Raw genomic sequence first — 26,407 nt, 5'->3', positions numbered from 1 at the left:
GAGCTACAGGAATTGATAACATCTCAGTTCCTTCATACAATAAAACAACTACCATATTTTCCGGACTATAAGTCGTACTTTTTTTCATAGTTTGGCTGGTCCTGCGACTTATAGTCAGGTGCGACTTATTTATCAAAATTAGTTTGACATGAACCTAGAGAAATGAACCAAGAGAAAACATTACCTTCTCCAGCCGCCAGAGGGCGCTCTATGCTGCTCATTGCTCCTGTAGTCTACACTGAAAGCATAGAGCGCCCTCTCGCGGCTGGAGACGGTAATGTTTTCTCTTGGTGCTTGGTTGTAAATAAATGCGACTTATACTCAGGTGCAACTTATAGTCCGAAAAATACGGTAATATATCATAACCTAATTAAGGAAAAAATCATTTAAGTAAAAGCACTAAACAAAACAATCTTTAAATACATATGCACTCAGAACCGAGTGTTACTTACGAGGCTGTGAGCGTTGAGTTGAGCACCAGTGTGGTCTGTATCCTGTGGAGTTGGGCCAGTGTGAGTTTTCGGTGCTTCTGGGGTCTCTTACATCGGCCCTTTCGCTCCAGGCGACAGGGTGGCGAGAGCTCCCCGTCTGACGCACTGCAGGGAATCTGGTTGCTGTCAGCCTCATGTGCAGTTCTGGCTCGTCTCAATGTGTCCATAAGCATGCTCGAGGGCAAGCTGCATGTGAGACTGAGGCTTTCATCCGTCTCTGGATCAGTCGGGAGACTCTCGTCTGATTCAGCAGCGTTGAGCTCCGTCAGGCTCCTGCTGAGCGGCGCTTCTAAGTATTTAACCCTTTGTTCCCATTTGAGCCGACTTCCTGTGCACTCTGTGGCTGCCCTGGTGACACTGTGGTTACTGTTACAATGGTGTACTGTGGACAGCAGGTTGTCCTCGGAACAGGATTTGACAATAAGTCTCTCTAAAAACGGCAGGCGACACAGGATAGGCGTTCGGCGCCTGTGCTTTACAGAAACGGAGTTTTCGTTTTTCGCCACTGAGTTCTGAGATCCGAATGAGCTTTTATCTTCCTCATCGTCCACCTCATCTTCCCCCTCGTCACCCGTCGTCCCCTTGTCATCCTCAGAATCATCTTCCTCTCCCAGGGCCACTCGACTCTGGGTTTCCAGTATGGTCTCTGGCGAAAGGGTCCCGTAAGCGCTATCCATGGACATGGAGCAGCACTGAGGGTCCAGGTCTGAGCCCTCCTGACTGTCCGGATGGGGCTCAAAGTCCCGCTGTGGGACGCCAGGGTCAGAGAGCGGAGACACACGGGCATCATGGTCTGAATGGCCAGCTAGGTCAGACTGAAGAGTAGAAGGATCCAAAGATGATACAGACTCATCCATATCCATCACCGACAGGGTTTCTGCGGAGCCATCTGATTGGCTAAGACAGGAAGAAAAATGTGAGTTTATTTATTCTAAAACAACATGCCCAACAGGTCAGCTAATTGATGGTGTTGCATTAATAAAAAGAAAAGAAAGAAAAGAAAAATGAGAAAATGGTAATTAAAATATGAAATACAAAAATAATATAGTAATTGTCAGAATATTTTAAATCAAATGTATTATTTTTCTAATTGATGAAAATTTTATTTCTTTAATTAAATACAATTGAAATTAAATATTCTTAAATTATTCATTAATAAAATAGAATAATGTATTTATTAAAATAAAACACATTTTAAGAATAAAAAAATTTTTAACAACATTTTTATATTATTTAAAAATGAAAGTCAACCTAAATAAATATTAAATATTTATTAAAAGATTAAATAATTAATTAAATTGTTAAGTAAAACATGTATTTTTTTCAACAAAACTAAATAAAATAAAATACCTGTTGCTCTGATTTTTGTGTATAAATTGAGGAGAACTAGCTGTGGAGTTACAGCTGTCCTCATCTTCCTCCTGATTTTCCAATAGTCTTTTCTTCAGACAAGCCTTCTGTCGGCGAGCTTCCTCTGACCGCAAACGCTGCAGCTGTTTCTACAATGCATGTAGAAAACAGCTAAATCAGCAAACTACATTACTGAGCGAACACTTTAAATGATTTCTTATATAAGATTATTGGTAACAGACAAGTATGATTTTACCTGGACATTGCAAATCGCATCAGTCCAACTTTTCCCCTGGGTGGCGCTGTTGGCCTGGAAAGAGTAAGCAGCCACCGCGCTCTTGAACTCATTGAGGTAGATGAGGACAAACGAGCCTAAGAAAGGAAAAAAAGAGAAAAGAATCAGAAACATGCTACTTTTAAATCTAAAACTTCACATTACGTTCTCTCGAGATCCTAAGCTGCTTGTTTCTGCTCCTTTGTCATATTAATTGTTTGCAGTATTTGGACGTGGGCTCAGTCTCACCTGTGTCTTTGAGTTCTCTGCACACCACATTCTGCAGGAGGAGAGGCTGTCGGATCACTTTCACCTTCTCCAAACGCTTCACTGGTTTAGTGATCAGCAGCAGATCAGTGAAAAGGAAGCAGTAAACATCCATCTACGCAGAAAAAGACAGATACTTGTAAAACATAAACTAAAATACTCAATTACAAGCAATATTAAAACTTTCAGGAAACTTAAAGGGACAGTACACCCAAAAATGTGAATTAAATTATGTCCATTTAAAACCTGTATCCAATTATTAACTGCTCAACAAAAAAATTAAATAATTCAAAGAATGTTGGTAACCCCATAAAAAAATGTTGGTTCTAATTGTCTTCCATTCCATTTGTTGTCCATACAATGTAAGTCAATGGGAAACTAAACTGTTTAGATTCCACAGCAGAAAGAAAATAATACAGGTTTGGAATTTCATTTTAAGAACAGATTTACTGCTTATAATAATAATACTACTACTAAAAAAACTACATTGCAAATGTTTCCAAGTGCATCTGAAATTTGGAGAAACTGAAGCTGATGACTGAATCTGAACGCACCCTGTTGTCTTTGCCCTCTTTCATGCGGAGCGCCCCCTCCAGGTGCAGTTGCCTGATTGCTTCTGGTGAAGTGTCAATCATCGGTGAGGTCAGGTCAATTCGGTTGAACTCCTTTAAGACCTGTAAACATACAGCGAAAAAGAAATGAAGTAAGATTGAAGAGTCAAACAATACATTTCTATGAAATCTATAATATTGTACTGTAATGATACATCGGTTTTTATTTTATTTAGACCCTAGATAATGAATTATTTGTACTGTGCACAGTTCTTACCTTCTCCACCTCCTCGCTGGCTCCCTCCACGGCCTCGTACGACTCCACTCGAGCCGAAAAGGTGGCCATTTTCTCCTTCTCCTGTTTCTGGCGCATCTGAGAGTCCACGCTGTAAATGAAGCTCTCCACACACACCACCTGAACACATTTACAAACATTTAGCACATTCGATGGTCTCACACACACACACACACACACACACACAAAGGCTAACTGTGAAATGTCTAACCATGTTACTGAGAGCCTCTCTGGAGGTCTGCTCGTCGGTTTTCTTCAGGATGGTCTTCAGGAGCAGAGGGTACTTGGTGAGTCTCTGGTGCGGTTTGGCTAGCATGTCCGCTAGCCTCAGACGGTTACACTGTTTATTTGTTTCTGCCCACTGCAATGACATAAGATTCAATGATTTTGTTCTACTTTGGTTTAATATATGGTCTGATGGTTTGGTGTCAAACTACTCACCGTGACGTAGATCTTGAAGATTTCATTGTCTCTCAGCAGCGAGCGCATGTACTCCATACAGCTCTCCTCCTCCATACAGTAGCGGACATACGGCTGGAACCTGGATGCAAACTATACACACAAACAAGACATTTTTAACCACTCGAGCCTGTAATTATTCTATTCCACATACTTATCTAACCTATATGTCATATGTGTATGTATATCTATATGTATATGTACGGTATCTATAGACAAAGTGGACAAGAGCATTCGGTCATGTGTCAATGTTTACGCACAATTCAGAAGATGTTTCCGACAATATGCACTGTAATGTATGTGAAACTGCTGATTTAAAGATATTTATTAGACGTTTTACAATAATATGATTTTCAAAAGCGAACATGATGCTTTTCGAAAAATGCCTTTTTTATATGATTAAATATATATTTATGATAAATGACAAGTTTATCTACAATCCCCCAACATTTTTTTTTAAAATCAGTATTTTACAAATATCTAAACATTCTTAAATCAAGGTAGAATTAATGAGTAGCAAAATGATATAATATGTGACTTTTTGTATCAAAATTAGTGACTGCCAAAGGGGTAAGAACAATAAACTTGTTTTTACTTTTAAATTAATCTATTTTTCATACTCCGCTATGATTTTTTTGTATTTTTTTATTATGGTTTAAGTGTAATGTCAATTAATTTTGTCATTTTTTCAGAAATTCTGAATTGTGTCATTTTGGCTTCCCAAGTAATTGTATCTTGCTTTAGGATAACAAGTGTGTTTATATATATATATATCTCCCAACTGACTTAATGCTTAAAACATAAAAACTTGTAACAATAAACCTGAAACAAACTAGTTTTTCATTTAAAGTGAGATTTTGAAAGCAACATTTTTCTTTTTTATTGTTCTAAGCATAAAGTCACTTCATTTTGATACTTTGTTTTAGAAAACGACTTAATATCTTATATCTCGAGTAAATCTGTCTTGATTTAAGAATGCGAGGAAAACGAGACAAAAATCATGGTCTGTTGGAATAACACCTTCATGTGTAACTCACCGTACTGAACCCCTGCTGCAGGTCCGCGGGGTCGATCAAGATCTTTGTGCTTCGTGCTTTCTCCAGCACCGGAAGCATGACTTGAACCCACAGTGCTGAGTGCAGACGTACGATGTCATGGATGTTGCTGAAGAGCCGCTGGGGCTCCACCTCAACCAGGAGACCGTTGTCCTGTAGATTCAGCAGGCCGCACTGGAACAGCTGCACAAACAACACAATCAGCATCCAGTTTCACTAGATAAACACAACACAACACACACAATTTTAGAGGGAAATGACTTGATTGCATTATCTAGAACTGATTGAATTATACACAGTATACATGAAGAAGTCTCACAATAGGACGAGGAACGTTGATTTAAAAAGGGCAACTTCAATACATTTCTGAATCTCCTGAAATTGAAACGGCTAAAGCGACTTACATCAGTGATGACCCTGAGTCTCTTGATGTACGAAGCCTCGGTTTGGATCAGTTCCCATATTGCTTCTTGTTGTTGAAACTGACGTTTACTTAGACTCTGAAAACGGGCAGAAAAAAATCAGATTGCTTGTGAAATATTACAAATCATATAATTATATTATATTAGCAGTCTGGAATGCAAATTGCAATTGGTTTATGTGAAAACAGAGGCCACTGCAATCAATAGTTGTAGCTGGTTATGAACACATGTTAGATGGAATGATCAATGGATGGGAATGGTTATGTATTGTCCCATCACAGAAGATCGGTACCTTGGGGTCTTCCAGCAGTTCCCTCCAGCTCTCCTCGAGTGTCAGGTTTGGCTCCTCCTCTTCCTCTTCCCAGGAATCCTGGTGGAAGGCGAGCTGAAAAGGAACCTTGGGCAGACCGAACTGTGTGTACGCCTGCAACTTAGTCTGAAGGAGCTCCACGCGGTCCACCTCCTAACACACAAAACAAAATGAGAAAATAATACAATTTAAACAATGTTAACTTCTTTTTAAAGAGATTAATACATATTTTCAGCAAGGATGCATTAAAATGATCAAAAGTAAACACATTTATAATGTTACCAAAGATTTCGATTTCATAAAAATGCTGTTCTATTTAAGAAATAAAAGAATCCTAAAAATATGTGGTTTATATCCACAAAAATATCAAACCAGCATATTAGATGGCTAATGTAATTTATTAGTAATGGCTAATAAAAATTCTGCTTTGCATCACAGGGATAAATGACATTTTAAAACATATTAAAGATTTATTAAGATATAAAGCACAATATTGCTGTATTGCTAAAATTTTCTGTCATTTTGATCAAATAAATGCAGCCTTGGTGAGCATAAGACACTTCTTTCAAAAACATTTACAATTAGCATCAACCGCAAAATGTTGAATGCTAGTGCACTAAATAATTACCATACTCATAATAGAAGATATTGTGGAAAAATCATAGCTTTATAATGGTAAAATATATCAAAAATTTCAAAGTAGTTTGTGTTGTTAATGACGGAACCAACTATAAGCAACTATAAAGAGTCCCTAGCATCAACAAAAGTCAGCAATTTAGCAGAATCACAACACAATTCACATCAGCAGACCACCAAAAACTAGACAAGTGAGGCAATGCCTGTCGGTTCCAACAAAACACCCCCGACAGGGTTTATGACACCTTACTACACACCCCTTTCATTAAACACCACCTTCTCTTTAAACCCCATCCGTTCATGTCAGTGACCCTCTTTGACGACCCATGTGCCGCTGGGGCTATTGGCTTGTTATGGGACGGCCAGTGTACTTATGACAACGATTATTACGCACTGAGTGCTTCTAAACAATACAGGCCAGGCACAGGTGGACTACAGGCTCTCTGAACTGGCTGCTGGAGATGCTGGTTTAACACTGGTTAACCCTTCCTTTGTGAAAAAGAGTCCCAGTGGGACACCAGAACACCCCCATCTGTCTTCTTTGGGGGTTTCATGGCTAATTGTGAAAAGGATGGAAGTGTGAAATGACAGGTGAGTGACATCTACCATCTCTACTAGTCAAGCATCTGGTGTAAATATCTTTTTTAAAGGCTCATGGGATGTGTGATTTTGTTTGTTGTAATGCTTAGTCATCTACTAAAAGATTAGTTAACCCAAAAAAGAAAAATGTACTCACACGTCGACCGTCAAAGACGTAAATGAGTTTTTTCTTAATTAGAACAGATTTGGAGAAATTTAGCATTACATCACTTGCTCATCCTCTGCAGTGAATGGGTGCCGTCAGCATGAGGAGCTTATAAAACATCACAATAATCCACACGACTCCAGTCCATCAATTAATTTCTTGAAGTGAAAAGCTGTGTGTTTGTATATGAAACAAATCCAATATTAAGGCATTTTATATTTACGCCGTCACTTTCCGCCAAAATATGTGTCTGTAATTCATAATAGCATTTCCTTCAGTGAAAAAGCCCATCTTCTTGTCCTCTCACATAGAAATCCACCAAAATATTTGTTTAGAGCTACTTTAGACAGTTTTTGGTTATAAATGGTGCTTGATTTGTGCATATTTCTCTCCTGATTCAGATGAGACCATATTTCTTTACTGGAGAAAGCAAGCAATACTATGGACAGAGGATTCATATTTCAACTGGAAGCCACAATTTTAGGATTAAAATATCTCTATGGATTTGTTTGTTTCAATCAAGTGGCTTCTCACTTCACAAGAGTACTTCTCCATTATTGGACAAAATGTGGATTTTTGTGATGTTTTTATCATCTGTTTGGACTCTCATTCTGACGGCACCCATTCACTGCAGAGCATCCATTGGATACCAAGAGTAATGCTACATTTCTCCAAATCTGATTCAATAATAATCTAAACCTTTTTTATAAATCGTAATATTCCATTCCAGGTTTATTTGAAACTAGATTACGGTGCAACCTACTACAGACACAGATATTTCATCAGCCTCCAGTTTGAGTTTCAGTTTCTTTGGTTCATCTTTAAATGAGATCTTTTTACTGGAAATCACCCCAGGGAAAGTTGCACCATCATGTCCTGCTTTCCTTGAACTTCCTGAGGTTTTCAAGATGAGTGAGATAAGGTTTACCTTTCCAGATCCGGCGCCGAAGAACACGCTGATCCGACTGGAGGCGCGGATCTTCCAGTTATCGGTTCCGGGGGCCACACCGGGCATTGAACCTCCTGGAACCCCACCTGGTAAAGGCCCACCAAGCATGGCCATAGTGTCTGGTGATGGGATGTTGGCATCACCCAGAAACTTGGTTATGTCCTTCCGCCGAGGGGGCTGACCCTGTGAGGAGGAACAGATGGAAATCATAAGAGGGTGGGAATGACAAAATGTTAACAAATGCAGAAAAACAGAGGTTTGGGAGAAGGATATTATCAAGTGTGTCAAGGACAACAGACCGAGAGATACGAGAGAGAGAGCGTTATCAGTAACACTACCCTACAGAATGAGGGGGTGTGAGAGAGGTAAACAAGAGATTTAGAAAAAAAGACTGAGAGAGATAAGTCAGGTAGAAGTAAATAAAGTAAATGTACCAGCATTCATCTAAAGATAACAAAGCACAATCACAAAATAAGATCAACTGGAAAAAAGGGTTGGCTCACTTTTGCAATCACAATATTTTTAAAGTTAAAACCTGACCTAGAAATAGAACTGAACAATTAAGATTTCTAACTACACATCATACAATTTTTTTTCTTCCAAATACCTAAACAGGTTTAAATAAGCTAAAGTTATTTTCAGGTTTAATTACATTTGAATATATTAATATGTAAATATATTTTAATTCATTTAAATTATATGAAGAAATGAACAACTACACAAATAATTAACTGAAATATTTACCTAAATATATAAAAATATAAATATTTTGTGTAAAAGTAATTTATTTCCAGTTATTTTCAGCTTTATTAAATACGTAAATATATTTATTTAAATAAAAACATTTATAACTTACTAAATACATAAATTAGAAATACATAGTATATACATTTTTTAAACAGTCAATTGTAAATTGCAGGGGAATATACATTTAAGAGAACATAAAAACACTGAGAAAAAAATTAATTAATTAAAACTAGGATTATTTGACTCTGTGAGTGTTTGCCTCTAAATCAGACCTCTTCATCACAAACAATTTTATGCATATTACCATTTTATCATTTAAAATGACATTTTTTCCGAACCCTAGCTGGACACATGGAAAACTTAGAGCTCCCACAAAGTGATGACATAAACAGAAACAACAATGCATTATGATTCATACTGATTTTTCAAAACAATAAGATCCTGCTGAATGTTAATATTTCCCCCTTTACATCATACCAAAGTCAAGGAGGTCAGCAACCCTGCTCCGAAAGATTAAGATTGCTATTGTTTCACAAGCATTTGTTTTGCTAGAGTGCATTGCAAAATCTTTCTATTAAGACGAGCTGCAGCGAGTTAAACAAACAAACAGCTGTTTAGTATCTAAGGAAGTAGACTTCTCTCTGAGAGGGACGCAGATGGGCTTGTTGACCCTTCGCCAGGGCATAGGGAATTCCACTGCCCTCAGTGCCGTTACCCATTAAAACTCCTGCAAATTCCAGAGATGACTACGACATTTTTGGGGAATGCACAAAAAAACAGGAAAAGTCTGAAGACATAACAATGGAATCCCCTAAACAAACACGGGTGAAGCTGATACCTGCTGCAATAACAGAAGTATTTGATTTCAACACTTCAGAGACTTGCGGAGGTGTTTTATACAATTGAATGAATTTCTAAAAAAAGTATATTTTACTAAGACTTTTCAATATGATTTTTAAAGAAGACTTATATGCTTACCAGTGCTGCATGTATTTGATAAAAAATACAGTGAAACTATATATATATATATATATATATATATATATATATATATATATATATATATATATTATCTTAATATATTTTAAAATGTAATTTATTTCTTTAATGGTAAAGCAGATTTTTCAGCATCATTACTCCAGTCTTCATCATCCCTGCAAAAATAAATGAATGGTGGACTGGCCACGATGTCCCCCTTGCTAAATTTAGAACAGAGACAAGCAGACTTCAAGCAGACGATGAGCTTTGATGAGGGGATTTTTGCGGAATCTGGGGTGAAAGGATGAGGACGCAGATGTCAGGAAATGTCCCTAACTTTGAGGAGGATGGACAAGGGACCTCTGACTGGTTATAACTGCACTATCAGCACTGGGGATGTAAATTCAAGACAAAAATTGACTTTTGGCACAAAATTAAAAGTTACTGCCATCAAAAAAAAGAAAAAAAAGTGTATTAATTCTATCCATTTTTAAATTTGTTTTATGATTTTATAATTGGTTTATATTATATTACGCACAACCAACAAATAAAGTACTGTATAAACATCAATGGGTAAAACAAATGTAACATCAAAAGGAATCTTTCTGTTGCAATTCACACATCTATGCATCTATAATGAACATTCTGTTGAAAGCCTCAAATCACATCTATAATTTACATAGATCGTTAAATCAATATTTTGACCCCCCCAACACACACACTTAATTCAACTTACAAGCAACATCTTGATAAACTTTACACAGCACCAGTAAAGTAAATAATTCATCCAAACGCAAAAAAAAAAAGCAATCTATTGAAACTCATTAGGATCAGCTGTACCGGATATTCTCCTTCTCTGTGTATAGACTGAATGACCAGCAAATTTATGAAGCAAAACAGCATCTGTTCTACTCACCATGGAAGCAAGCGGCATGTCAAATGAAAGGTAGACCATGGTAATCTCTCAGCCGGGTTCACGGAGCCTGACCCATGCTAGAGCCAGCTGCTATGATCACTCAAAGCCTCCTCTCTTCAAATGCTCACAAAAACACCAAGAGATACACTAATACTTTAAACCTCCTGGAAGGGTGTTAAGAGTTCTAGAGACAAAACGAACTGCGAAAAATTATTAATCAGTGCAATCCCATGTCAACCCCATCTTTTCTAGAAATTCTAAAAATATGTAGCACATCAGGGTTCGCTACTAGGTCCTTTCTAGTTTCCCAGTGCTTCTCAATCTGCAATGAGAGGTAAAGCTGTTCGACTGAGCCTGTCTGCCTGCATTTCTGGATAGGACAGCCCAAACGTCATGGCAACTAGGAGGTCCCAGTCCCATTGTGAGAGACAGGAAAGAGAGGTGTGGCTGCTAAAGAGAGAGCCAGAGGGTTACATGTAAAGAGGGAGGGGAGAAGACAGCTTGCAGGATCCCAAGAACACATCCTGGTGCCTCAAAGAAATCCAACATATTTTTTTATTCAAATTACCTATAAAATAAATTTACTTTGGTCCTTGTGCACAAAAAAAAAAAGAAAAAGAAAAAAAAGTTACGCAATTAGGAAAAGTACATTATTTCACCATCAGCTTGAAATCATATTTCACATAGCAAAACTGTCACTGCGAGTTTATTCATTTAAACCATTCAATGATTTATTATTATTAGATAAAGGTTCTTATGATCCTCTAAATTTATGATAAATCAAAAGTGACAGGAGAATGGCATTCCTGTACTATGAATGATTTCCAAGCATCCCATTCCGGTTTACTACGCGGAAATGATCTCTACAATATGAAACTTTGGGGAACCACAGACTTTCGTATGTGCTGAAACAAGTCTTGAATTTCTGCATCGTTGTTATTAATCTAAACAAGGTATGGCCAACCCAACTGACCTGTGAGCACTACTTTTAAATAAAAGAAACATGTTTATCATCTTTAATGAAATGACTAAGTGGATGTTAACTCCTCAATACAGCGGTTTCAAAAATGACTCACAGTCCTGGATCTGCATAATAATAAATCATATTTATTAACCTTATTTGATGCACAGAAATAAATAACTAAAATTGCTATGAATAACTCCTAAGTCATGTTATGTGTTTACCAGTCAGCTGGGGTGTTCAAGTTAACATTTCCCCACCGGTTGGGTTTACCAGCACTCAAATCAGTTCCTCCTCCACCTAGTTAAAATATTACTGCTTACCGCAACATACTCCTAAGATTCCCGTACGAGACCCTGATGCCATTCAACAACAGACTGACAACTGGGAAGTGATGCATGAGGCTGCTTTTTAACTTAAACCTTCTCTAGACAACATAGTTCAGCTCAAGAACCCAACAAAGCAGTGTGAAGATAAGAAGAGCTTTTGATCAAGCTTTAAATAATAATGAAACAAACAAAGGGAAGTGGAAGAGCACCAACACTAAAGTCACAAAAACACATTAGACAAACACCATTCTGACCAGGTCACATTTCATCGGCTAACTTTACCTTGAGTTTCAACACAGGACTAATCTCAGGGCCAAAGACACCCACAATGCCATTCACTTTGATTAGTAGAGGCAGAACAAAGAGCCATTGAAGCTTAAGGACAGACGATTAATCAGTGATCAAAACCACGATACGGCCTTATCGTCTGACAGGGGCCTAACTTGTGTCATCAGTTCGCGGAATGATGCTAGCGGCTTTCCATTACGTGCACATTCAGCTTCCATTACACATGAACACGTAACATCTTCCCACTCAATACAAACATTTGCTCAATGAGAAACACAGTGGTGTGGAAACAAAATGATGCTACAAAGAAGTTTAATAATTGACTAAGCATTCATTGAAACATGAATGCTCAAAATATGGCTACATGCATCATGTTCAAAAGAGAGCAAGTAACTCATAAATGGTGCAGCATTGCTTTACCTGATACTTTGCTGGCGATGGACTCTTGAAAGACGCTTCGCCAGACAGACTTTCAGGATCCATGTGAAGCAGATCCCAACTGTGCCATGAAGACAGATGGCCAAAACGCACCATGATCCAGCCTGGACGCCCTTTCTAACCTCACTCAAGCACTGAAGTGCACGTCCTACTCTAAACTTCAGCAGTCAACATCCAGATAAGAGGCAAAAATTAAGAGAGAAGCTAAAAATCCCCACATGTGCTTAGGGTCTGGATGATAGCGAGTAGTTTTTAAGCTTTTTGCTTTGTGATTTCATCAATGTCTCCTCCCATCTCCTCCAAAGTCAGGTTCCACATCACAGCACACAACAATCACAAACTAGATGCCGGTCCCTCCCCCAGCAGACACTCACAAGATCACTTCCTTACAGTGTGGAAGCATTGGGGAAGAAGGTGAGGGAATCTACTGTAGGTCGTGTTTCACATCAAACTAAAAATAAACAAGAAATTATATTTTCTAATTACTATATTGTTCTTGTTTCTGTAATTAAACAAATAATTATATCGTGAAGTAATGCAATCATTGTAGTATTTGTTGTTCCACAACTTTATGATTGATAAAACCAACAAAAATATAAAAGAAGTTGCTTAGAAGCAAATTGTCATAATAATAAAATACAATAAAAATGTAGGATTATTATAAGTCACATTTTACCCCAAAAGCAAAATAGAGATTTTTTATTTTGCTACCATTTGCGCAATGTGACAATTTCATGACAATTAAGCATTTTCCTCACTGCTGTAATGCAAAAAAAAAAAAAAAACTGTTATAGAAAAAATATAATTCTATGGGTATATAATAAAAATGTAGGACGATAACAGGTCGCATTTCACTGCAAAATCAAACTTAATAAAAAAACTATTTTTCCTAAAAAGAAAATTAAGTTTTTCATGCACTGATGCATTATTCCATGTTACCATAATGCATAAAAATCCCATTATGATCACTATAATGTAAAAATGTATAATAAGTAAATGAAGATGCTTTATGTTATGTTGCAGATACTACTAATTCTCCATTTGAAGGTGATTTATGCAAAACAGTATGAATGTGCTTTCCACACAATGTATGCTAAGAAAACTAACAACAGTTTAAATTCGCCCCACTAGTTTCCCATGAAGATAAAACCCATTTTTTGCTAATCATCTTTTGTTCTATTGTCTTTGAACACTGGGTGTTAATAGTCAGATACTAATTGCTTGCGGTGTTAACTTCAGAAGAGCAATCACACGCGGGGGTTTGCTGCGTCAAGAGCAGCTCTCTGTTGATATCCCATGTAAATAAATGATTACTACTGTTTGCATTGGTCTCTTGCTTAATGCGAGAGATTGTGAAACAGAGCTCTGCCGTGTGCAGTTTTTTTTGGGCCTAAAGCTTGCAAGAGTTATTTTACCCCTTAAAAAAAAAAAACATTAAAGAACTTTAAAGAGGGAAACCGATGCAGATTAAATGTGTCTGCTCCGATGCTAACCTCTACGCTGTGACATTAATACACTTTTGAACCTTATCAGAGAGGTCAAATAGGAACAGGAAAAGGCTCATTTCCTGCAGTTAGTCGCAGATGAAAGATGCTGCACGGTTTATCCAGATCTTTGATATTCCATTGACTGAGGTAAATTTGATCAAACACACCCTTTCCTTATTTAACCCTTCTCTGACAGCTTTTGATGCCATTTTCCAGACAAAACTCTGCAGTCTCCGAAGACAAATGTTCCTTAAAGGCCAAATATTTAAATCACACCAATAGCTTCTGTATAGCTATTGATTCTTTCATAAGCTAATGTAAATAATGTAAATAATGTAAACACAGTAAAATAAAACCAAAATCACTATATATACATATATATATATATATATATATATATATATATATATATATATATATATATATATATATATATACACACATATATACATATATATATATGGCATATGCTACATGAACAAGATTCACTAGATCTATCATAACCCATTTCTCTGCACCACTGCACATTTGGGGCCCCTGAGGGCCATGGGGATTTCTGATCTAACCACCTGTAGGCTTGTGTAATACATCTCTCAGGTCATTAGACAGTTGAGATCTGTGTGGGTGAACAGTGCAACCAAATGCCAGCTAGCATTATCAATCTGAGGCTATTTGACTGATGCAACAGAGCCACAGGTTAAAGGTGAAGAGAAGTGCCCTGAAGTTGAGGTCTTGGAGGTGACAGATGAATCTTATGGTGCTTTTCCACTGCATGGTACGGCTCAGTACAGTTCCCTTTTGGGGGGTTTTCCACTGGGTACAGTACCGGGTTCTTTTTTAGTACTACTTTGGTTGAGGTTCCAAGTGAAATGTACCATTACCAAAATGTGACATGTTATCTCTGCTGATCACGGACTGGCCGGAGAGAATCGTCACTACCTGCATCACTGAACTTGCGACACAAACACAAAAGAACGGCAAGATTTAAACCAGCACACCCAGTGAAGTTTCGAACTCTTTTTTTATACATGTGCACTTTTTAAAAAAAACCAAAACGTTTCTTTGTCTGTTGTGGAAGTATAGACATTCCTCTCGTTAAAACTGTAGCAGAGTAGCGGATCCAGCGAGAGCTTGACGGGGTGACCTGGAATGAACATTTTTTTTGGAGCCGTGGCAGTAGGGGCGACAACTATAATGACACGCGAATAATCCCGCCCACTGTAAAGCGGTACTAAACTGTAGTATTAATATCTATACACAACCATTAGAGTACCATCATATTTAGGCAATTTGATGCCAACAGAAGGGCAAAAACACGACTTTCACCTGAAAACCTGCTTTTGTGAGATACTGGTCTTTCAGCTCCTGGGAGCGTAAAAGTCATGGCGCTACATCAAACGCTCGCGCTTCAAAGGTCACTCCCCCACCGGGGTGGATCTGGCCAATCAAACCTCAAAGAGGAGTCCTGGTGTCACCGCCGCACCAATAATCCCAGGGGTGATGGGTTCCTTTCTAAAGGTCAGGCTTTGGTGAGGGGGCAAGACACAGTGGGTGAGTTACCACATACAGGTCAAACGCACTCACAGACAAAACCCAGCAGCTCTCATAAAAATTCCAACGGAATAGTTGGCAGATGACTTGAGAATTTCATCAGCGGGAAACGAAGAGGTCGGACTTTACAATAGATCAGAAAATCTCTTTATTCTGTTTCTATCTATACATACATATTTCAATAAACATTCAAATAGAAAACAGTTATTTCAATTATAAAATAATAATAATAATAGTACTGTTTTTACTGTCAAATAAATGCAAAATTTGCACTCAAAAGAGACTTTTTTCATTTTTATTTTTTATATATTACAGACCCCAGATCTGTAGTGTAGATATACATATAAATGCTTATATATATATATATATATATATATATATATATATATATATATATATATATATATATATATATATATATATATATATATATATATATATATATAAGCAGCTAAAGACAAAAGACAGCTAAAGAATATATATATATATATATATATATATATATATATATATATATATATTCTTTAGCTGTCTTTTGGCATAAAAATACTTTACTACAATCTTGACAGAAATAAAATATAATATTTGGTAAATAAATAAACTTTTTTTTCAAAACATTTAGAAATAATATATATATATATATATATATATATATATATATATATATATATATATATATATAATTTTTTTTTTCAGAACCTTAATGGCCATTCAATTAATTAAAATAAATAAATAAATAAATCACAAATTTCTTAAATCTAATAGGATGCCACCAAAAAGGTTCTCGACCAAGTCAAATTTAATGATAAAAATTCCATACATTAAATGGCCATCACGGTTCTTCAAAAAAAATAAAAAAAATAAATAAAAACACTTTTTGGGAAAGGTTTGCCCTACATTGTGCTATTTGAATATAATGAAAAAACTACAATGGGAATGGAGTGATAAGAAATGCCCTGCTGGAAAACTAGTGGGTGGTGGAACTTACAAATTTAGAAACTGATACCATAATGCAAACTCATGCTAGTTGTTACGAAACAAATGTGTGAATGCAAAACCACTAGCCTTCAAAGACACCAGACGTGATCTCTGTGAAAGCAGAAACCGAAATAACAGCCATTCTTTGTATTGAAATTGATGGAGCAAAATTGCTTTGAAAAGTAACAACATACATTTTCTAAACAAGCTGTGTAATTTGACACACAGTATCTTTCCTGAGTTTTTCTTCTATATTCAAAGAAGAAACTGTAATTTCTGTAATTTAACTATTTTTCCTTTCTGGGTTGCAAATGAACCTTTCATCACAAACGAAAAAGTGTAAATCAGATCCCAGGTCGGATTAGTAAGATTCTCTGTGTATGTTCCAAAAAGGCCAGTGTTACAGAAGAACTAGAAAAACAAACCCGATTCTGATGTGCAATACCTGTGCAACATTCATTCAACACGTGGAGACTTGTTTTATGCCTTTATGTGACCTACATCCACACAGCACCCAGCAAAGCCTGACGGGACGACACAGCCTAGACCTGTATGCTCTGTTCTCAAGTTTTTGTTGCTAAGCCTGAAAATTCAACCTTGAATCACAGTAAAAACCCACAGGGTACATCGACAGGCCTTTGCCTACAATCCTAAAGTCTGCACTCATCTGCGATGCCTGCATGTCCATGTTTGTACACGCACACAGGAGTACGTTCAGGCTTGCCTTTCCATGAATCCATTTTTACTGAGTATCACGGTGCAGGCGGGGAAATCCAGCCCCATGATGTTGAAAGAGTAATCAGCCATTTCTACAGAAAAGAGCTAAAACCCAAACAAACGGCAACATTAGTCAGAGGGTCAGAGTGCTGCATGTGGCGGAGGATGCACTCCGTAAACTTCCTGTATGGGGTCATGTGTTAGGTTTAAGATGATTTACACCAAGCTGGCATCTTAAAAGGAAGTTCAAGTGGGACTAAGGTTTTTAGAAATCAAGAAAGACAGGGGTGCATGATATAAGAGTAACACGCTTATTGCACATGCAAATAGATTAGCCAATCATAAAAATAATTCTTTATGTAAAGACGTTGCTAACTGGCAAAAAGAAAAGAGCCTGTTTACTTTTGAAGGGGTGGAAATTGGTCTTGAGAAACTAAATGATTAAAACCACTAAGGACTTATTGCAAAAAAAAAATATTGCAAAGATGTAAAACATAATTAAAAAAATAAGCACATTAGGCTGTGTTCCTGAAACATATGAAAATAAAATAAAACATTTCTAAAACAGATATGACAAAAAATATAATAAAAGAATAAAAGAATCACCTACTACTATCTATAAGTGCTGTGAAACGATTAATCGCGATTAAATCGCATCCAAAATATAAGTTTTTGTTTACATAGTATATATGTGTGTGTACTGTGTGTACATTTATTATTACACAAATACAAACACATGCATGTATTTAAGAAACATTTTATGTTTATATATTAAATATATTTATATATAATATAAAATATAATAATATAATATATATACACATGTAAATATTTTCAAAATATGTACTGAATGTGTGTCTGTTTATATATACATAATAAACAAACAAAACTTTTTTTTTTTTTTTTGATGCGATTAACGTGATAAGCAGCAGTACCATCTGGCAGAAATGGTCTCTAAAATAAAATAAAATCTAGGGGGCACACATGGTCCCTTTGGCATCCTTAGGACATTAGGACATGTTTCTAAAATCTTAATTTATGACACAAACTGGCTTTTGTTATGCTTAAGTGTCTGTAGACAGGGAAAAGCAGCATCACTTACCAGTACGTCAACATTCTCCCGCCGCGGTAAAGACGCGTGCTCTGGCTTCTCACTGCCCGGTGTGAGGATGTAGACGCTGCCCCCCTACTGGCGGATTCATGGAGGGTAGACTGAGAGAGCGCAGATCCTTCACGCTCTGCTCCACCTTCAGCTCATCGCCAGGCCGAGCTGCAGAAAAACACACACTGTAATAAACACTCATTTAATTGTATGAAAAAGACAAATCATATTCTTATTCTGAAAACACTGTTTATGAAATAGATCTATAATGCATAAAAAATGAATGTCAAATCAAATCCTAATAAAATATAGTTTAAAACATTAAAATAAATATTACAGTGTGTATTATTATATTTATAAAAACTTAAATTGTGGTAAAAACAGTGGTGCACATAGCTTTGAATGGCTATTTGCTTTTATAATTCATAATTTTAAATATGACATTAAAAACCAACATTTCAAATAATAGATTATTATAATTGTTTATTATCATTAATGTTTATATATATATATATATATATATATATATATATAATGTTATTATATAAAAGGAATAATTGCTGTTAAATTAATAAATAAAAACAATTAAATTAACAAATGTACGAAAATAATATAACATTAAACAATTAAATAAATAAAACATAAGCAAGAGCAAATACTTGTTTAGTATAGAGTAAAAATTCTAAATGGAATATTACAAGTTCACAAGGTGTTTAGATATGACAAAAAACTTTGACCAACACTGTAAGGGAGTGTAAACAAATAAAATAAAGTTTAAAACAAAATAAATGACACTACTGTGTATTATTGTTTGTTAAATATAATCATATAATCAGCATCACTGAATAAGCTGACATCCGTTGCTAGTATGATTAAAGTAACAGAAGGATTTTCAGCATGAATGAAACTTCAGTCTGGCTGCTAATGTCCCAATCATTTTAATGCTAACCCCTCTCCTCGTTCTCACATCACAGGCAGTGCATTACACAAGCAGCCTTCGAGCCTCGGTGGGATGCCTGAGTTAGCGTGTGTTTGCATTATCTGATTAAAGATGTGGGGCCATGGGGATTTGTAAAGACAGGCACATGGCTGTATAGTCATTAAAAGCATTGTGTGAATGAGATGATCTATTTGAAGCAGCAGCATGTCCCTCTGAGCCTTCTTTAGAAGGATGACGGCTAACAGAAATGTAATTGGTCACACCTCATTTCCCGGGAAACTGTCTGGTTCTGTCGACACAGTGACTCCGGTGTTGTGTAATACGGAGATATGGTGTATGTTTGCAAATGTGTAGGAAGAAATGGTTACATAAACAGAGGGGAAATGCTGACAGCAAGATTAAAGCAATATGTTGTCACCGTGATTATCTGGAAACGATGCTAATGAGAAGAAGAAGCTGTAGACCACAGAGGAAGCATCACGCTTTAAACAACACGACTCTTACCTTTCACTTTGATGTCATGTCCTCCGAAACGATACGCCTCAAAGTGGAGTGAGAGTGGAGTGTTGGACTGGTCCAGGAACAGATCCACTCGGGATAATTCAATGCCCTTGCGCTCAAAAATGGGTCCGAGCACCTCTCTAAAGAGCAATAAAATGAGTAAATGAGCTTCACGGCGAAAATGAACAAAGACTGAGTTATGGAGATTTCAAATCAAATAAATTTAGACCTTTAAAAGACGAAACATCTGTAAGAAATTGTGTTTTTATTTGGTAAGATGGCATGAAATACGCCTTTCCTTTGGTATGACATTTTTTTTTATCGTTTTTATAAATATGTTTTATGACATTTAGATACTACATGCATGTTTTTCTTTTAATTTTAAATTTTTATATTTAAAATAAACTATAGTGAAGGTAAAAATAGAGACTTGTTCTTAAAAATTAAAGTTTATGAGGCTGCATAATACAGGACAAAATAAAATACAGGAAAACTGTTATATTCTGAAATATTATTAAAATTTAAAATAACCATTGTCTATTTAAATATACGAAAATAATTTAATCCTGTGATCAATGCTGAACTTTCAGCATCATTACTCCAGTCTTCAGTGTGACATGATCTTCAGAAATCATTTTAATATGCTGATTCGGTGCCCAAAGAACATTTTTTATTATCAATATTGAAAACAGTTGTGCTGCATCATATTTGTTGGAAACATTAACACTTTTTTGATGAATAGAAAGAATAGCATTTACTTGAAATAGATTTTATTTTTTGATCAATTTCGTTCATTACTGTGGAATAAAAGGCAGAGAACAGACTCAGCAACACCAAGGTTGTGTGTTCGATTCCCAGGGAACAGCGATCGGTTCTCTGACTCACCGTAATGTCTTCTTCTTGACAGCGGGGACGATCTCGGTGTCAATGTCTATGTTGAGGTCAAACTTGAGGCTAAAGCACTCCTTCCTGGGGTCCTATAGGGGGCGACAGACCAGCGCTGGTCAAAGGTGGGCGACAGACAGACAACTTCCAGTCATTTACAATGAACTCTAGATGCTATCAGATCAAGATATCCGTCAGGCTACCACATCCTGGGGCTGCTGATGATTCAGAGACGTGTCATTTCCTGTACACTATGTTGGAAAGGAAAGTCTGTACAGGTACTTGTACAGAAAATATCGGTAGGGTATATTAATATAATATGTAGGATGTAAAGGAGCTATACATGCTTGTTTTTAGACAATCAGTGAGTACATTCAGCTAAGAATAAAAAAAGTTTCCCATGAGCCTTTGCAAAAGGAGGACAGCACTCACATCAGTGTGGCGCCGCTTTATTCCTTCTCTAGCTTTCAGCTTCATTCCTCCTGTTTTATTTTCTCTATTTAAAAGACAGAAGAACACCACAGACACATGAGGACAGTGAGCCAGATTGACCAAGTGTGTTTCACTCTCGTTCAGGAATGCAAACGCTTCATGCGTGTCACCTTGATTTGAAAAGACATTTTGAATTTTGCAGCAAATTGTTGGGCCTTTTGGTGTGTATAGGCTGTAAGATTTCACACAGTTATTAAAATGTTGTGGATCATCAACTGACCCTCGTTCAGTGCTTCCTTCTTCGTTTTCATCCAGGTCTGAATGGGGACTTGTGCGAGGGGGACAGGAACGCGTGGACACATTCCGCGCCAGGATAGAACCTGACAACACAGATTTAATGCAAATCTGATCTCACATTCTTTACTCCAAACAGAAACATTTGCTTTATAACAGTAAATCAACTAATAAACTAACTATTAACTACATAATGTTTTAAATGATGGTGTACAAATATATATATATATATATCGTATTTTTGGGACTATAAGTCGCAACTCAGTATAAGTCACATCAGTCCAAAAATACGTCATGGTGAGGAAAAAAACATATATAAGTCGCACTGGACTGTAAGTCACATTTATTTAGAACCAAGAGAAAACATTACCGTCTCCAGCCACGAGAGGGCGCTCTATGTCTTCAGTGTAGACTACAGGAGCACTGAGCAGCATAGAGCGCCCTCTCGTGGCTGTAGACGGTAATGTTGTCTCTTGGTTCATTTCTCTCGGTTCATGTCAAATTAATTTGGATAAATAAGTCGCACCTGACTATAAGTCACAGGACCAGCCAAACTATGAAAAAAAGTGCGACTTATAGTCCGGAAAATACAGTATTCAGATATAAATATAATATATAAAATAACATTTTAAAAGATAAAATCAAAGTAATTAAATTATTTTAAATTATCAAAATAAATCAATATCAATAAAAAAAAACTTTATACTATTTTTACTATACTATTATATTATTCATATTCAGAGGGGAAGTCGTGGCCCAATGGTTAGAGGGTTGGACTCCCAATCGAAGGGTTGTGAGTTCTAGTCTCGGGCCGGACGGAATTGTGGGTGGGGGGAGTGCATGTACAGTTCTCTCTCCACCTTCAATACCACGACTTAGGTGCCCTTGAGCAAGGCATTGAACCCCCAACTGCTCCCCGGGCGCTGCAGCATAAATGGCTGCCCACTGCTCCGGGTGTGTGTTCACTGCTCTGTGTGTGTGTGTTCACTGCTCTGTGTGTGTGCATTTCGGATGGGTTAAATGCAGAGCACAAATTCTGAGTATGGGTCACCATACTTGGCTGAATGTCACTTCACTGAATGTCACTTCACTTATCTGTTGTTGGGTGACTGAATTTTATTGGTAGTTATTAGTTGTATAAATAACCGAACTTCCGAACACATCGTTTAAACCTGTTTGACAGAGGGTCAGAGAAGTGTTTGCACCAGTGGGGGCGTTTACCTTGTGTCTGTACATCGAAGCGCAGATGCCTGTCAAAGTGCATGCTATCAGACTCATCCAGGTGACAGCTAGAATCACATGACTCGCACAGGTGCAGGGGGCTTTTACCGTTCAGTTCCTGACAGTCGGGATGATGACACACCTACAGAAACAGAGAGAGAAATCACATCAGATGCTTGGAGTCACTCACGGTCAGGTTCATTTCACTTCACCAGACCACAAAAAGAACTTGTGTGAAGTTTCTGCAGCTGACATCATTCCATCTATTGTAAGCTTTCTCTTCTGAAAAAGACGCACATCGTTTAAAACCTCGAAACAATCCAGAAACCCAGAAGTGAATGGTCTAGAAGAATTCACATACCATGGCATTTACATGGTACAAAGACCATTGTTTGTGATATCATTTACCATGTTTTTGGACGTTACTTTGGTAGAAATTAAGATTTTCCAAGATATTTCCTAATTTAATATTTAAAAATGTAATTTATTCCTGTGATGCAAAGCTGAATTTTCAGCATCATTCCTCACATGATCTTCAGAAATCATTATAATATGATAAATAATATGAACATTTAGGTAGTAGAATGCTTCAGAATTCAACCAAATTTTGTAAAGATAAAAGTAAAAAGACCACATCAAGTTTTCTTTAGTGATAAGCCAATGGTTGCCTTGTTTTGATAAGAAAACCAAGAACCACAACTAGTTTCTTGTGCATACTGCACACTTTCACATCTGTAGCTTGCTGTTTTATACAGTAAAAGCCTCGACTGCCACACCTACTCAAGATTAATCCAAATCAACATCTGAAATGACTCCTATTGAAACACATCAATCAGACGGCCGTCTCCTACTCTTACCTTCACATCATGGGATGTGTGCAGGCCGCCCCCTCCACTGACGCTGGGTCCATGGCAGCAAAGAATAGCACTTCAGTACTGTCACAACACCCCAAAAACCACATGGAAAAGTCTCAGTTCAATGCCCTTCCCCCCAAAGAACCAACAAGACTTGGTCCGATTAATCCACCCCCTAGTGTCTAGTTCAAGTTAAGCGCTCATGGGGGCAGGGCAGTTTTAGGGCAGCCCTGGTCTACCCCAAAACCAAATCAGTCTTCGGATGTCCAAAGCCCCGTAATCTCTGTTGTGCTCTCATGAACCCATCTGATGGGGCGGTGGAGATTAGATGGGGCTCATCTCTTTCTCAGACTGGACTCCTCAAATGAATCAAGAAAGGTGGTCTTGACTCCAAAAAGTTTTTAAATAGCATTTGCTTTTAAATGGCACTTGTTGTTTGTATAGGCATGACATGGTCTGCCACGATAGCGACACATTAGGTTAGGTGTACTTTCATGTTTTTTAGAATTCAAGGGCTTGCTGGGACTTCATGCAAAGCTTCAACAGCTTTATAGGCATGAATGGTGAAATATGGAGTCAGTTCGACTTACACAAGTCACTTTAGGCAGAACAACTTAATTACTGGTGCATGTTTGGAAGTCAGGTTTTTATGGATTTGCAGACATTTGGAAATTAAATGGGCAAATGTTGCCAGATTTGCAAAGCAAGCAACATTGTTGGGTTTCACTGCATGCTTTAGCTTTTTCACATGAGATCCGAGGATCACTAGGAGCCCGAAAGGGGAGTCTGTATGACAAGACAACACATTTATCTGAAGGAGAATGAGAGGATCATTGCTTCATTTACAATAAAGCGATGGAGAGAAAGGTGATACAAGAAAATGTATGAAGTTGAGGTGACTGATGAAGTTTGAGACTATCAGTATTGTTACTAAAACTAGATCTCTATTAATAGTCTTTAATGTAACACTACTACTAATAAATTATTATAAAAAAATTAGTTTAAGGACTAATCCTTACAAATCCAGATTCTTCCATGTTTTAATTAACATTAAACATCTGTTGTGCTGCAAATTGTTTGTTAAAAAAATAAAAAAATATTTTTAGATATGAACGTTTAATTATGGAAGATAATCCAAATGTAAACACAGCGAATGAGCAATGCACAATTAAATTATAAATATCAGCTGGTTTAAAAAACTGCTTTACCAGTGTTATTTTAGAATAAATGAGATACTTTTATAGTTTTTATTAATATTTTGAATAAGTTGGTTTACAACTTACATTTTCATTTTAGTTTTATGTTGCGCAAAAAAAAAATTCATATAGTTTTTATTTGTTTTTGTTATTTTTGTACATAGTTAAACTATTAAAATGAGAAATGTTGAATGCCAACAAGCTGAAATCAGTTTGATATTTTATTTATATTTTATTTTCAGTTTATTAGTTAACTTATTTCATTTCGAGTAATAAAAAATTAGTTTTATTAAATGAAAAATAGTTAACTACAATAACCCTGATCTCTACCTATAATTACCTTTAGATGTTGTCTAGGTAGGAAGTTCAACAGGTTTTAAAAACAGAACTGGAACAGAGACTGAGTGCACAGATGAGTCTTTCTGAAATGGCTAAATCACGAGACTTCAAGCATGTTATGCGCTGACCAAACAGTTGGTCATTTAAAAGGACCCTCAGCCAGGGATCCAAGCCAAGGACAGCTGAGTGTGTGTGTGTGTGTGTGTGTGTGTGTGTGTGTGTGTGTGTGGACTGTCTGATTCTGAAGTTCTGCTGTGTTACTCATGGGCCTCAGGAAGGGGAGTGTTTGGAGTGTGGAGATAATCGTCAGTGAACAGCAGAGAACAACAGACAGCTGTGAACACACACAAGAGTCAGAGGGGCTTATCCAATTCAGACACACGTGGCACCACTCTAAGCTATAGGGCTCTGTAAAATCAGTTTGACTTTTTTCAGTTAAAAATTTCCCCACTCTTATTTGTGGTTTAATATTCATAGGCACTAGTCCACTAGTATTGGCTTTCAGTAAAATATTTATAAATTTGACAACATCAGTGACAGTCCGTGTTCTACAGGTCACGGATTCAATGATTCCATCTGTATTTTTTTGCATTGCAGAGATCATAGGACCAAACTACTATTTATTTTTTATTTTTTTACGTGAGTAAAGAATGTGAAAATATTTACATGTGCCAAATACAGAATCACCCAGACCAAAAAAAAAAAAAAAAATGTCTATTCTGTGTGGGAGGTAGTGTTTTTTTTCTTTAACGAAAACTATGCCGAAAAAAAACACACATAATACCAGGGCTAAAACAACCCAAAAAACAAATTACTTGTCACTGGAAATGTGTTTCACTCTTGGTTACAACACATAAACGATAGCAGCCACCATCTCTATTTATCAGAGCGTGTCTAAGGATTATGACGTTAATGTATGCTTTAATAGTTTCATGCCCACATTCCCCCCCCCCCTAAATCATATTTCAAGCTATTAATCCTTGATTTAGAAAGCTTTTCATGCCGAAGGTTTTTTTCATCAGTATCGATCTGCAAACATGATCTGGAGTGAAGGGGACCCATGGTAAACAGGTTCTGTGGTCTCTATGTGGCTAGCATGTTCTCCTGCCCATATCTGGTGAAGAGGGTGCTGTTCAGACAGTGTGAAGAGTTTCAGGTCAAAAGTCAAGTGCAGTGTCCTTTAGCTCAGGATTAATCCGTCTGCCGCAAAACTGAGCACCTGTTCCTTTTAACAGTACAGCGCGAGCGGTCTTAATAATATACATTTTCATCCCTCTTTCTCATACAGATAATTATGCAGGCATTTAATCTCTCTTTTCATGGAAAGCTGCACAAAAAATTTGCCCTTGCCATTTTAAAGGGTTGAATGAAAGTATCTGCGAGCAACAAGAGGAAACACAAAAGACCGGAAAATGGAAGATTGATATTTATGTTTCATTATATTTAAGT

The 26,407-nt window shown here is 36.9% G+C and overlaps 1 pseudogene; it reads right to left on the bottom strand.

The window, feature by feature from the left end:
* Positions 1–448: 448 nt before the first annotated feature.
* Positions 449–22,711, bottom strand: LOC113081469 (pleckstrin homology domain-containing family G member 5-like; annotated as a pseudogene).
* Between the last annotated feature and the right edge of the window lie 3,696 nt (positions 22,712–26,407).

The sequence above is a fragment of the Carassius auratus genome, unplaced genomic scaffold (assembly GCF_003368295.1).
Source record: "Carassius auratus strain Wakin unplaced genomic scaffold, ASM336829v1 scaf_tig00034482, whole genome shotgun sequence".
Lineage (NCBI taxonomy): Eukaryota > Metazoa > Chordata > Actinopteri > Cypriniformes > Cyprinidae > Carassius > Carassius auratus.
Note: the sequence above shows the minus strand (reverse complement) of the source record. Positions and strands in the feature narration are given on the sequence as shown.